We start from the raw sequence: 15,919 nt of genomic DNA, 5'->3' as shown, positions 1-15,919 counted from the left end.
AGGTGATTTTTGATATACAGATACTTAGTAAAAGTGACTACTATGATCAAGGATGCTTTTTTTTTTTTTTTTTTTAATGAACATAAATTGGCATTTTAACCACAATCTTGCACCTCTTCTTACTGCAACTTCTCCTGACCTTCTTACCCACTAATTGAGTGGTGCAAGAGGGGCACGGATATTTTTAGATTCCAACCAAAAGAAGGTTAAGTCAGAAGCACAATTAGTTTGGTGTATTTATAGTTGCTTAGCTGTCGCTTCAGTAGAAAGTGTAGGAAAAGCTTCTAGACATGGTCCCACCACTCACCACACCAGAGTAACTGGCATGACAAGAAGACACAGAGACCGAAGTATGTCACAAAATGAAGGTGTCATCGAGTGCTAGAAAAGAATTGTGTAGGTAGCCAAGGGGAAATATGGTTTGATACGTGAGAAGCTGGAAGCTAGTCTAGGGAAATTCTTCTAAGTCTCATGGTTCATACAGCAAATAAGCTTGATATATTTTTCCCCAAACTTGAAAGCAATCCCAAAAATATTTGTGGTATTACCAATAACAATTTGTGCAGCTAAAATAAACTTTTTTACATGATGAAAAACTAAGAAAAAATAACTTGGATCAACTTGCTAGAAGCGGCATTGGATTGTTTTCCTGTTCTCTTTATAGATAATTGTGCTACAAAATTGATGCCATACAAATAGGCAAAGAATTTGCAGCCAAAAATGTACAAAAAAGGTATTATAGAGATATGTCACTTCGTTAATTAATCAAAACACTATGTCCTTTTTCTGGATTTTATAATGTTTATGATTTTTTTGTGTGTTTTAATAATTAGTATTGTGTTTGGAATTTTACCATTAACATTCCAACTAATTTTACATTTGGGGATGATGTATTCTTTTTTCTTCAAGGGTGCACTCCAAATTGTTACGCTTCTGGCTCTACAAATCCTGCATCTGCCTTTGCTGCTTTCATTGCACTTAATATATTGTGTCATCTTTTACTTGATTACACATCTCTGTTGCCTCCCGGTGTCAAGGATGAAAATCTAATTATTTCTATCTAATATCCGCAGCACCTAAAGTAGTAAAACCTAGCAGTTGTTCAATATATTGTTGTTCATTGAAGTCTAGTTGATGGTTATTGCAAAAAAAGTGGAGACTGGTGATGCTATACCTCAGATAGAAACCTGAAGGCAACATCAAGACCTGAAGTGGTATTTTCCCTCTGCAAACCTCCAGACACTTCTGAGACCCCATTTCGACTTTGCAGCACTGCAAGGCAGGAACAGAAGCATATTTGGCAGTCATGAAGGGGAAAAAAGCAACCATAGAGCCTCTGCAAACCTGGACATCCATGTGCCTCCATAGGAAAGAGATGCCCAAGAAAGAAGTTTCCCTATGGGTAGAGGATTGGGTTGGAGAAAGTGTGCACCCTCCTAGTTGCCAGCTGTTTTCAAGCCTTGGGAGTCTGACCCAATGTTTGTGTTTGGGTCATATTTGATGCCTCCCAGAACACTTAAGTGAGGTTTGCACTGTGTGTTCATAGAGATCACAAGCACCATCCTTCTCAGTATCACTGGGCGCAGAGTGGGAGAGCTGGAGACTCACAATGTGAATACCTGAACCAGGACAACTTTTAGAGGAGCAGCACACTCAGGTGGGAAGCTATGAAAGGATATCAGAAAGAGCTCCCTCAAACCATTCCCTGGCTGCCCTCTCTAGTAAGCAGAGAAATCTGCACTTACCAGGTACAATTATAAATGCCCATATAAGCCTGATGCTCATACATGGCATGTGTGATGTACTAATTAAAGTTTTTCTATATTCTTAGAGTAAGAGACTTAGTAATAATGGGATAGGCGAAAGATCCCATCTTTCTACGTAGGTTGGACCCCAGTTAAATTTGAATGTCAGATAAACAATGAACAATTTTTAACTGTAAATGTGCTCCTTATATTTCAAGGGACATATTCATGCTAAAAAATTACCTAAAATTGAAATTTAACTGGGTGTTCTGTATTTCCTAAGTTTGACAACCTTACCTAAGAACTAAATCTGCCCTGCTAAGCCATTTTTAAACCTGTGACCAGGGGACCTGGTGGAGATAGATGATGAAAGACCATCCCAGTGTAACACCTCCTCTGGAGGGCAAGGACTACACCCTTAATACTTGTCTCCTTTAATATATATGCATCTTGTATTCTGTGTGAAATGTTGCTGTTAAATGGTAACTCTTATGGGAGCAAGTTTGAAATGGGGGAAGGAACAACCACACACAAAAAAGATTAACACATGATGTCTCTAATTCACAATCCAGGCGACATTTTTGTTTTTAGAACAATGAATCTAAGTACCTTAAAATTGCTCTGTGGCAAAATGCCCCTTCCTTATATGTAGCTGTATACTAATATACACTATTATAGGTTTGATCCCAGTTACATGTTGATTTCCATTGACAAGAAGATGTTGATTTTGGTAGTAAGGATAGGATGACTGAATATGCAAGTAAGTATTTTGTATTATAATCAGCATATTTTAGATACACTCTGTCTAGAAAAGTGATGTACTTGAGGGGGTATAGAATCGAACCTTGGTTCTGTCCCTTGGTTCCTTAGTTTTCTCATGTGTAATTTCAGTTGAAAATGATACTGGTATCAATGAGTTATAAACAAAAATAAAATAACATCTTCCATGAAAGTTTTTTATTCAGGGCTTGAAATATATAACCAGGTCCAGCAAATATTAAAGATTATTAGGCATTAAGCCACGATTGGAGAGAGAAGGTGAAACATTACATAAAAACAGAAAAGAGACCTGGCACAGTGGCTCACGCCTGTAATCCCAGCACTTTGGGAGGTCGAAGAGGGCAGATTACTTGAGGTCAGGAGTTTGAGATCAGGCTGGCCAACGTGGTGAAACCTCATCTCTACTAAAAATACAAAAATTAGCTGGGCGTGGTAGCAGGCGTCTGTAATTCCAGCTAGTAGGGAGGCTGAGGCAGGAGAATCGCTTGAACCTGGGAGGCGGAGGTTTCAGTGAGCCAAGATCACGCCACTGCACTTCAGCCTGGGTGACAGAGCGAGACTCTCTCTCAAAAACAACCAACCAACCAACAAACAAAGAACAGAAAAGGAGCTAGAAAGAGAGAGGAAAGCTTGGGAGAGCATACAGAAGATGCTCTAACTTGGAGGTCAAAGACACAGAACAATGGAAAAGGAAAACCCTGTTAAAAACTGAGGTGGGTGGAAGTACAGCAAATATTGCAGGGTACTGAATAGTAGGTGAATAGTAGGGGAGACTATGAGAAAGATCCTGCAGAAAAAAATAACCAGTTTATAGGAAATTCCAGTAAGGAATGTATTTGGGAACAAATGGTAGAAAAATAGCCTAAAATCAATAGCTTTACTTCCTTTGAAGGAGGGAGATTTATTTTTTTCTTTTTCTTTTCTTTTTTTGTTGGAATTAAATGTAATAGCATGCAAAGCATTTAGGCATTTAGCTTAAAATTGGTCACATAGCAAAACTGATCAACAAACACCATTTAACCCCACCCCGATTTCCCTTTAAGAGCACAGATTTGGACCCAGAAACTAAAAGGGAATGTAAACCAACCACACATAAGTAGGATGCTTTAAAGTTATGAATCTATTTCAGATGAAGTGAATGGAATCAGAATATATATATATATATTCTCTCCATACGAGGTGGTTGAGTTAAGTATTGGAATTATTGTGTGGCCGGAAGTAGTAGGCAGAGTGGGACAAAGAGGCCCTAAAGGAAAAGAAAGAGAGAAGCCAAGGCCCAGAACCTCACTCATCTCCTATCTGCACAGTCAGGCAGCCTCTCCTCCCTTTTCATGCTCATCTGGCAGTGGTCCTTCATAGCCATCCAGCGACAACATAGGGCTTGTGGTTCCATCTCCCTAGAAGCTCATTTTTGAAGGGAGCTCTTTAAGGAATCGTCTTTAATTGCAATGTGCCTTAATGGATTTTACATTTAGTCAGGCATATCCTCTCACCCATAATTCCCTTCCAACGATGGCAGCTCATCCACTTACCAGCATTATGGCAATTTTCCCTTCACTGGAAATCTCCCCTAAGTGTCTACTTAGGAAGCTCTTTGTTTGATGTGGTTGACATGTTAACAGGAATAGCTCTGTGTTCTCTGAGGTAGTAAACACTGAAAGCTGAAGGAAATTTCAGAGAAGCTGGCAGGGGCCGTCCTTATTCCAAGTTCCTTTATCGAATTCTCAGTGGAAAAGGATTTGGAGCAATAATTAAAAAGTTTTGAACACCAAGTTTTGTATATGTTAGAATGGAAGAGGCTGGAGTGACCGGCTGCTCTAAATACGTACAGCTGGTTAGAACTGAGGAGGAGCGGCTGGCTCACCTGTGAGTCCTCGTTTGTCCAGTCTTTAGCTAGGAGTTTTCTCACGTCTACATTTGCACTAAGCTGAAGCTCATTCACTAATCTGATTAATGATAAATCACCATCTATTCTTGAGCCAGGGACTTTGGGGGTTAAGTAAGGCATAGAAGCTTACAGTCCAAGTGCTGAGGAGATTACAGTCACACAAAGGAGTGCAATTTTGGACACAAAAGAATAGATGATGGAAGGTGATCAGGGTCACAGTCAGAAACAATGGAGGACTCTTTGGGTTTCTATGAGAGCCAGACCAATTTGAGTTGCGCTGGTTCAGAGCCCTACGCATGGTGGGAGTGGGGGAATAAAAATGGATATTTATCTAAGTTTTGCAAGAATCCTGGTCCCGTTCCCTTCTGTGTTTCGCTAGTTTAGGAATGAAGACAGACTGTTGTTTTCTACATCTTAACCCAAGGAAGGAAATGTTGACCACGTGGAACTTTTTCCTAGAACTTGCGGTTGGGTTGAGAGAAGGTGTGGACCCTCAGCATGGCTGACAGTTATACATCAACTGCCTTAGGATAGCTGTGAGCTGCCTGGGAGCAATTATCACTGCCAGGAATGCTACCCCAAACCAGTCTGCGTGTCTTCAGAAGACGAAGAGAGAAAGGTAAATGAAGTTGACTGCCTTGATTGGAAAGAATGTAGATTTGAGAGTCAGACAGACCTGGTTTCAGGTCTTAGCTTTGTCCTTATTTACTACTTAATCTTGTGCAAGTTGCTTAACTTTTACATATCTCAGTTTTATCAAGGATAATATGGGGTTTTAATCTCTTTTTCGTAATGTTCATCTTAAGTCACATAATGGAGCTGCAAAGAGGAGCCACTCCCAAGATTGGCCCCATGAATCATGATACTCTGAACAACATGAAAAAAGTCACTATTGGTAACTGAATTCAAGCAGTTTCATTTTGCTGTATGAGAGTTGCAGAAAGAACTTTTTCTTTCTTTTAGAAAGAAAAAGAAAATACTATTTTACTCAAGGAAAGCTCAGAAGTCACTGTTAACCAGAATGCAGATGTTCTAAGCTATAAAAGCATTCCATTTGGTAATAATTGTAGGATATGATTTAATCAGTAGTATATATGTTTGGAATTTTGTTCTTTTGAGACATTTTGAGAAAAGTATTTCCTTTCTCTTTTGCTTATGTTATATACTGTGCTTTTATAGTGATTTTGTTATAGTTTGTTAGGTTGTTAGCAATTTATTGTGGGTAATGAGAAAATTAGAATAGCATTATATAAAGCCATAGTATAAATTACTATTTGTTATTTAATATTTTAGATCTTATTCTACTTAATTATTTAAAACAATATTTATATATAGCTTAAAGTCCTAATTGGGAATTTTCCTTAGTTCATTGCATTATTATTATTATTATTATTTTTGTCTAGGTTGGATGTGTCATTTATTTTTATGTCTGATATTCCTTTTGTTCCTCTTTTTTGAATCTTTGTTTTTCTGTGTTAGGCTTGCATAGTTTTTTATTTTTTTTTATTTCACTGATGCTTCATATGAGCAGTTTTACCTTCTAGGAACTCTGATAATGCAACTCATTCGTCTTTCCTTCTGAGCTGTAATCCATATTTCATCCTATGCACATTTTATTGTAGATGCCTTGGGTGATTGGAATGCAGGCAGGGCAGACAGAACACAGCTGCTGCTCTATCCAACACTGGTTGGAGATGTAGGCTCTGTCCACCTGTTTTGCTAACTGTCCTACATCAGAGCTTATTCTTTCCAGGATTGAATGTATGTGTGTATGTGTGTGTCTGTGAGTGAGTAAGCTATAAAGGTATACCCTGGTCTTTGCTTGGTTCTCCCAGTCCCTTCTAGGGCACTGAAAAAAAAATCCTACTGTCATTTTCTCCATTTTTGATAAGATGGGCCCATTACAGGGGGAGTTTAGTATTCAGGAAAAAAAAAAATCAACTTTTTTTCTGGGTTGTTTTCTAATCCTTCAGTTTAGTTTTCTTCAAATCGGAGATTTTGGTTAGATTCCTCAGGCTTTGTCAGGTGTCTCTTCTTCCCAGAGTCAATTTTTCAGAAGTAGAGACAGAACTGAAATCTGTACTAAGCCACACTCTCTCCTGGGGTCTCTTAATTTGTTTATAAAATTTCAAAGTTTTAAAAATAGTATTTTAGACCTTTTCCTAGTTAATTTTTACAGTGATCTTTTTCTAAAATGCATTTTACATTGGGAAGAAATTCTGTGATTTTTTCATTCTGCAATGCTTACCCATGAGTTACAGTTTGACATATAGAAACAAATAAGGACGTTTATATATAGCTAGATAGATAAAGGAAACAAATATTCTATGAGAAGTTAGGTAAATTGAAGTGAAACTGTATTATGAAACAGCATACAACCATCAAAACCATATTTAAGGAGATTTTAAAAGTAACATAGGAAATGCTGTGTTAAATCGTGAAATGTTCAAGTAATACATACAGAGGAGAGTAACCTTAACTATGTAAAGAATACAGAGTTTATAGTTCAAGAAGCCTGACTAAACATATGCGTTTACCTCTCCTTCATCAAAAAATCCCATTGAAATGACAGAAGGAAATATAACAATAGCAATAAATCACAAGCAATGTGGCAATGATATGTAGCCAGGAAAAGAGCCTCTTGCATTTCAAACCAGAATAACATTTTTAGAACTGTTGAAAACACATGAAATTAGACGACCACAAAGCCCATTGGAATTGCTGAATGACCTTGCCTATCACCATCAGACTAATTGTGCAAATGTAGTTTTTATTCAAAACTTCCCTTTTCAAGAATTTACGGTAGCTCCCTATATACCCTTCCATCAAATATTAGCTCCTCTGCCTGACATTTAAAGTCTTCTAGGGCATGGTTCAACCTCCATTCAATTACATTATCCTTTTCTTCTCAGTGTGAATCCTCAGCTATAATTACTTGCTATTCTGTTTGCTTTCCCACCCCTTCCTAACTAGTGCCTTTCATCTTTGGGCCTCCTGAATCTGCTCATGTTATTCCCTCAGCCAGAAACACAGCTTTCCCTCCTATACCCACTGTCATATAAATTTTTCTTACTTTTGGGGAATAAAGAATAAAGTTTACTCTGACTTTTGGAATCTCCAAGTAATTAATTCTATTCTGTTAATTCATACTGATTGGGACACAGTTGTTAACATATATTTAGTATATATTAAATACATTAAAAAAATTACCTGGCATTTAAATGTGTAGTATATATTAAATACATTTTTTAAAAAAATTACCTGGCATTTAAATGTGAAGTCTCTTGAGGACTTCTGCTTCCTTGCAAATCTCATGATATGTACCTCCAGGCCATGGGCACAGATGTTCAGTAAATTCTAAGTTCTTTATAATACTCTGGCCATATCATGCTAGAAGTCATCTCTGGGCTTTGATTCTTGCCATTTTCTTTGCATAGAGAACCTTCTTCTGCCTTAACTTTCTTAATTAAATACCATCTGTCCTTATCCAGGAACCTGCTTGACTCTCAGGTACTCTGTGCTCCTTCTGTTTTATGCATTTTCCTCAAACAGAGCATAGATAACACTATAATTTTTTGCATCTATTTCTCTTTTCCACTAGGACATGTGTGTTGGGTAGAATTCTCAGACGCTAGCAAGATCCCTACCCCCTTGTGTATATTCATCTCCTCCGGAGTTCTGGGAATATGATGGGTTATTGCTCATAAGATTAGGTTACTAATAATTCTGCTTTGAGTTAATTAAGAAGGAGATTACTTGAGTGGTCCTGATTCATTAGGCAAATTCTTTTTTTTTTTTTTTTTTTTTGAGACAGAGTCTCGCTCTGTCGCCCAGGCTGGAGTGCGGTGGCGCGATCTCGGCTCACTGCAAGCTCCGCCTCCCGGGTTCACGCCATTCTCCTGCCTCAGCCTCCCGAGTAGCTGGGACTACAGGCGCCGCCACCACGCCCGGCTAATTTTTTTGTATTTTTCAGTAGAGAAGGGGTTTCACCATGTTAGCCAGGATGGTCTCGATCTCCTGATCTCATGATCCACCCGCCTCGGCCTCCCAAAGTGCTGGGATTACAGGCGTGAGCCACCGCGCCCACCCAGGCAAATTCTTAACAGAGACAGAGCCCTTCCTGAAGTCAGAGATTTGAAAGTTGAAAGTGAGAGCCCCTCCAGGCAAGTCACAGGACAAGGACCTCAGAGTTGCCTCTAGGAGCTTGAAATAGCCCCTGGCTGATTTCTGGCAAGACAGTGGGACTTCAGTCCTACAACCACAAGGAATTGAATTCTGGCACCAATCTGGTGAGATTATAAGCAGATGTTGTCCCTTGTAAAGCCTCCAAATGAGGGTGTAGCAGGCCGGCACTTTGATCTCAGCCTTGGGAGATCTTGAGTGGAAGAGCAAGCAAAACATGCAGGAACGCTGACCCTCTCAAACAGTAAGATAATGAATTAATTATTTTTTTCAAGCTGCTAAGTTTGTGGTGACTTGTTAAACCACAATAGAAAAAAATGAATGTGAGTGTTGCACTTTGGATTTCTTGAGAAGCAGATTCTGAAATGGCGATAAGCATCCAGGAAGTTTACTGGGGAAGCTCTTGGAATTAGCCTTGGAGACAGTGTAGGAAGCAGGGCTGAGTGGAGAGAGAAGTTGGGCTTTGTTGCAGCCACATGATGATCTCAATCTATTCCATCAGGACCTCTGAACTGCAATGGTCCTTAAGAGTTGACTGGAGTTAGATCAAGGAAACCCAGGCTTTATGTTCTCATTGTGGCCAATGGATGCAGGCTGCAACCAGGAAGGAGACATGGTCTTGGGCAAAACAACTTTCTTTGACCAAATGCAATTTCTAGATTGGGTCAAAACCTGAAGTTAACTGGGAATGTTTCCTGGATGGTACTGCCCAGCATTCACTGCAATGAGCTTCTTGAGTGTATACCATCATTTCTGTATCACCCTCTGCTAGCATAGTGCTGAGCACAAAGAGTCTGCAATACAGCAGCACCTTTATCCAAAGTTTTGCTTTCTATAGTTTTGGTTACCCGTGGTTAACCATGATCTGAAAATATTAAATGAAAAATTTCAGAAATAAATGACTCATAAGTTTTAAATTGCTTGCTGTGCTAAGTAGCATGGTAAAATTTCACAATGTCCCCACGCCATCATGAGTCATGTTTTTGTCCAGCATATCCACAGTATACACTCTCTGCCCATCACTAAGTAGTTCTCTCAGTTATGAGATACAGAAAACACAGTATACATAGATTTGATACTATCTGGTGTTTCAGGCATCTACTGGGGTTCCTGGAACACATCTCCTACAGATAACAAGGGACTTCTGTACGTGCTTTGATAAACTCACCTGGTTAAAACACCTTTTCTTTATTAATAACATATACGATATACAACAGCAGTATTTGTTTTATGGTCCTAGTTACTAGGCTTTTATTGAACAATTATCAAGCCTTTATGATGTACCTGTCCTCTTGCAGGTAGTTAAAATGAGACAGTGTACAAAATAGACAAAAATCTTGGCCCTCATAGGTAAGCAAAAACAATACAAAAATAAACTATATGCACATACACACACATGCTCATATGCATAGGTACACACATATATGTGTGCATATATATATTTTTTATATATATATATACACATAAAATTTGTTAGAAGGTGATTCATGCAGTGAGAAAAAGAAAACATAGGTCTCAGTAAGGGGTATTAGATCATTGGTGTGGGACTTGAGGAACAGGTTGTGATTTTAAACAAGATGGTACACATGAATGACATTTAGCAGATGGCATTTGAGCAAACACTTGCTCAAAGGGAGATAGCCATTATAGCTGATGGAACAAGCAACACCAAAGTCATAAGGAAGAATTGTACTCGTGTGTTTGAAGACATCAAGGAATCCAGTGTGACAGACATAGCAAGTGAGGGGAGGGTATGAGAGGAATGGGGTGGGAGGCACAGTGGGAAGCCAGGGCATTTAAGATATTGAGGACTTTGGGCTTCATGCAGCATAACTGAGTGTATTTATAAGAGAATTCTCATTGAATGTTCCCATTACACCATGCACTGAGGTAAGCACTTTTTTTATATTTCTCTGTGATTTTTTTTCGTTAGTCTTCATAAGAACCCTATGTATAAAATAGTATTATTAATGTCTATATTTTATTAACAAGCACGTTTAGTCCTAAAGAAGTCGATGAACTCACCCAAGGTCACATAGATGGTAAACGATGAGAACTGTATCTCGGCTTTCTGACACGTGTCTGTTTGGTCATAGCATTATCTTGAGTCTCCAAGTTGAATGGCTTCTATTTGATTTTGTAATGTCAAGTTACCTGAAATGATGTAGACATGCAATTCAAACTTCCACTGCTGTGCAAAGACTTAATTCTTGCTATGGTCTGAATGTTTCCATTCCCCTCAAATTAATGTTATACTGCTGACCCCCAAAGTTATGGTATTAGGAGCTGGGGAATGTGGGGAGGTGATGAAGTCACTGGGCAGAGTCATCATGTGTAAGATTAGTGCCCTTTTAAAAGAGGCCTACAAAAGACTCCTGCTCACCTCTTTCACCATGTGAGGGCACAGCAAGAAGGTGCTATCAGTGAACCAGAAAGTGAGCACTCATGAGGCATGGAATCTGCCAGTGCCTTGATCTGGGACTTCCCAGCATCCAGGACTGTATGAAAGTTCTGTGGTCTGTAAGCCATCCAGTTTATGGTATTTTGTTATAGCAGCCCAAATGCTATATGGACTTAGCCTCTATGGACTAAGATAATTGGTAAGAGGTCTTCACACTTTCTCAGCTACCAGAAAGTACATTTGAATTCAACTGAGAAAATCTATTTAGTCATGGTTTTGCCACGTTACCCCCACCCAACAAACATTTTTTATGTTTTCGTGTTGCAAGTTGGGTTCTCGGAGAGGCCTTTGGGGTCAATCCCTGTGAAAAGGAGGGAAGAGAAGGGGGAATAGGCAGAAGAGGAGTGAGCTGTGATGGAGGCCAACTGATGGCCTCAGCTGATCTCACCAGAAGCTTGGCAATCTGGTGGCTCTCAGCAAAACCTTATTCCCTTACATCAATCCATCACTGGTTGTGGGCCTCTGAAGGAGTATTGAGGCACAACACCTTACAGCATCCACCACTATCTATAGCATCAAAATGCTTTCTGATTACTTGAGTTGCCCTGGGTGCTACAAGGGAAATACAAGCAGACTCTAAGTGTGGTTTCACTGATGTTGAGATAGCTTCCTTTCATGGAAAAAGAGGCAAAAACCTCGACATTTCCCCTATTTCCCCTTTTGGTGTACAGAAATGCATTCGGTGTGGATCTATAAATTTAAAGCTAATAAGATTTCTATTCTAATGCTGCTATAACTGATAATCTAAAAAGATTCTCGAATGATTTTTGTGGTGAGGATAACCTAGATTTGTGAAGCTCCACATATCGGTTTGTGAGTGTGTATGTGTTTTAAAGCTATACTAGAAATAGAGAAGAGATACCATAAGGAAATGTATCACGTTTCCCAATGTTTCTTTCTCATGCATGCTCACTTCTTCCTTTTGCTTTCATTGTCGCTGAGGGTTATTTGCTGGCGGGACAATAGTCCCCATATCAAAGGGCTTGGTCGTTCAACTTGCCAAGCTAAGCTGCTGCTGACAGATGAGTGATGGAAAGATGTACTGTTGTATCTGTCAGCTTTGATGAGAAAAAAATGGAGCTTAGCTTAGAATCACTCTCATTTCCAGATTTTTATTTTTATTGTTATTTTTTTTCCTGAAAAGAGGAGGGATTTTTTTCTGCATTATGTAGGTCTCTTTTTCAATGCTCCCAGGTAAACCAGTCTCAAAGCACAAAGACTGAAATTCCTCTACGTTCCACAGTTTGTAGGCAAAGAATTTAGAATGTGTCTCATCACCACTTTATTCTTCTCATCACCTAGAAAAGTGACTAGCAGAATCCCCACTTGGTTTATAATAAAAGAAAGCAACAATATCATCTATGAATTAGCATACTAGTATGAATGTGCACTCTTGAAAATATATGTGCTATTTTGTATAGTCTTGTTTCCTGAGAGAGCAGTGACTTGCATTTTTATATAAACACGCTGAATGTTACGTGTGTTTAGAAAAATTTAGCATACATATTTCCAGAATACTGAAAATCTGACAAACCCTTGTGCCCTCCGGTCATTACCCAACGTTCCTTCTCTCAGAACTGCCTATTAAAAATCCTGCAGATTGTCTCCCATCCCTTATTAAATGTGCAGGAAATAAACCTAACTGCTAAGTGTATGAAGGTCTTGAAAACCATACTCTGCTGGCCATTGTCATTGACATTAAACTCCCTAAACTATTTGAAAACAAGGACATTCAAGTTAACCTTACTTCATTATTTATCACTTCAGAAGGCAACATGGATTCTCCAATCTCTGAGATTTTTAGGAGATAAGAGCTTCCAGAACCTTATCACTCAATCATAGAATCAAAGAATGTGCTCAGCTAAGACACATTGATTGACAAACCCTTTATGCACATGAGTGACAATGTCAGCTTTCAGGAAGCAGAGAAAAGATGAAGAAAAACAAAATCTCTAGATGACTCACAATTAACTAGGAAAAATTTTCTGGACATATAGAGTTCATAGGTACCTTGGGAGGAGTTTCTAATGTTTGCCCGTTAATTAAAGCATTCATTTATTTAATAATCACACATTTATTGAATGCCTATGGGGCTCCAGGATTTAAAGATACAGAGCTTAAAAACTCAGACCTTGCCTCTGCTATAGGGGTTTACAGAAAAAGAAATGAATTTATAATGCAATAGAACGAAGGCATCCCTGGAAGTATGCTCAGGAATATGGAAGGATATGGGCTGGAAACCAAACCCAAACTAGCAGACATGGGGGAAGATGTTTTGTTTTTTCTCCACGAATTCCACATGACTTCAAATAAGCTTGAAATATGAGTATGAATAAGCCAGGAGGCCCAGGAACAGGGATTGGTGAAGTGGTAGTGATGGTGGGTTGGGGTTACATAAACGAGAGAAAGGACAGCACATTCGGAGCCACCAAGGGGCAGGATTGAGAAACTGCAAGCAATTCAAGATGGCGGGAATAGAACTGATGAGGCTAGAAATAAAGAGGTTGATCTACAGGAGGAAGACAAGGGCCAGATGGAGGCCTTATAAGCCCTGCTGAGGAATTTGAACTTTATCATGAAGGCAACAGGGACCCACTGAAGGGTAAGTAAGGAAATCCTATGGACATTTCTGCTTTAGAGCTGGGAGTTACACACAGGGGTTTTAAATCCATTAGGGCCATGACATTAGATATCCAGATCGCTATATTTTCTTAATGAAATAGAATCAATTATAATAAAAAGGAAATCTTAAAAGGCACTGCAATTAGTAAGAGTAATTAATTTGTTTTGTAAAATGTGTGCAGGAGGTCACAAAGTAAGTTTTTGTTACTGAGGGTGTGGTCAAAATAAATTGAGAAGCAGTATTTTAGAAAGATCTTTCAGGCAGCTGAAAGCAGGGAGACTAGTTAAAAGATTATTCCTAGAACCGTATTATACAAGAGGAGAGAAGTGGGTCCTGCAGAATCATGGGAAGATGGGAAGAAGTGTCATTTCATTCCTGTGATGTCTCTGAGGTGAGTAAAACCTCCAGACTCTGCATTTCATGGATTGCAACATGAGACAGGGATGCCTGTGACCTCCCAAACGAAGGGCTTCCACCATGTTTGCAGTGCTGCTTTGCTCTTCCCTCCACCTGAGATGATAGTGCCCCATTTCTACATGAAAGATCCATTATTCAAAGGACAGTTAAAAATGCTGCTTTTTCCATGAAATTCCCTCAGATCTCCCTATCTAGAAATAACCTAGCATCAATCCTTTCTTCCACTGTATTACAGTCATTTGTGTAGCATGCCCCCTAAATCCCTTCTTGCTGCATCACCCTGTTGAATGGTCTTCAGAATAATCAACACTATTTGAAAAGTGCTTACAAGTGTCTTTGCATTTCTTCCTTCTCTTTCCTCTTCCAGAATGTAAGACACTTGAGGGCAGGAATGGAACTGTCTTCTTCACTATTTCAAGGGCTAGGAAGAGGAGTGACATTGAGAAGAGACTGAATAAAAAGTTGTTAAATGAAGGAATGGATTTAAAAGCACCCTGATCTGCAGTGTACCTGAAACAGCATATACTTCATATCACAACTGCAGTATCTTCATCCTTGCTCATGTTTTTTTTCCACTGCACTAAAATGCTTCTTTAAATAGAAGAATCAAAATAGTGAGATTCAATGATAAGCAGATGCTATTTTGAAATTTTATTTTGATTAGAAATGGATTGCAGTAATATTTTTACTTTCTGTGGAATGGTTATGTACATAATAAATACTCTGCCTGCAAAACATCGATGTCTTTGATTTTGTGGCTTAGAAAGTTTTTCAAATAAAAATTCAATCTGCCATTGTTTGTGTGAGTTGGGGAAAGAGGGCCCCACACATTTTGGAGCTTCCCAAATGGGCATGTTGGCAATGATTCCATGAGTCTTATCCCTGAAGTATTTGGGAAGGTCTCCAGCCTCCTACCCACTTATGTTTTTCCTTGTTTATTTTTACAGAGGAAGCCAAAATCAAGTTGAGGATATTTAATTATAGGCTGTGACTTTCTTTAGAATTAAAATAATCAGTGATACATTACCATTTTGCCAAACATCTTGTGATGCTCTTGTTTTTAAGGCTGACAACAAGTTTTAATTTAAAATGCAAACAAACCTGCTGCTTACCCCTTTGTGCTCTACCTGTTGAGAGTCTGGAAACCTGACATTGGAAGGCTTGTGCTACCTTTCATCTGGTTCAACAAGGCAGTCGCAACGGAAAGAAAACCCCAGGGAGTCAGACTCGTGATACGCTCAGGCTTTTTTAGCATTAAGATACAAGTATCTAGGGTGTGATGTCCATGCTAATGGTTGATGGAAGAATTTAAATTATTGCCATAACCTGACCATGCACAATTGTCTAACTCTCACTTTGGATTGATTACTTATATGTGATGTTGTCAACGTGGTTAAGAAAGGCAAAAAAAAATTACTGAAATCAAAATACCTGGATTGTGATTACTGTTCTGCTATAAATTAGTTGTGTAATAATTAGAGGATTCTAAAACAAAGCTATAACAACAACAACAACAACAAATATAGGACAAATGTAGTTGAATTCAGGGAATTACAGACAAATTTAAAATTAAATTCTACTTTCAGCACTTACCATTTTTGTTAGATTGGTCAAGGTTCTGCACCTCTCAGAGCCTCTGTGTTTTCATTTGTGAAAACTGGTGCATCAGGAGCTTGCCAAAATTCACTGAGTTGTGTTATTGAAATGCCTAGGAAAAATGCTGGGGATATCATTTTTTGTGTAAGTAAACTCAGGTGAACTGAAGCACTGCTGGAGCTGTTTTGGGAGAAAGTGACCAAGATCCAGAAGAGGTGGGAAAAGAG

The 15,919-nt window shown here is 38.9% G+C and overlaps 1 long non-coding RNA gene across 1 annotated transcript; it reads left to right on the top strand.

Annotated features, from left to right (window-relative positions):
• Positions 1–4,872: 4,872 nt before the first annotated feature.
• LOC135966511 (uncharacterized) lies at positions 4,873–14,831 on the top strand. The gene is made up of 3 exons (XR_010579838.2): positions 4,873–5,032; positions 13,572–13,658; positions 14,464–14,831. It is a non-coding gene; the product is annotated as an uncharacterized lncRNA (long non-coding RNA).
• Positions 14,832–15,919: the final 1,088 nt, after the last annotated feature.

This window comes from Macaca fascicularis, chromosome 12, assembly GCF_037993035.2.
Source record: "Macaca fascicularis isolate 582-1 chromosome 12, T2T-MFA8v1.1".
NCBI classification, from domain to species: domain Eukaryota; kingdom Metazoa; phylum Chordata; class Mammalia; order Primates; family Cercopithecidae; genus Macaca; species Macaca fascicularis.
This window is presented reverse-complemented; position numbering and strand designations above follow the sequence as displayed.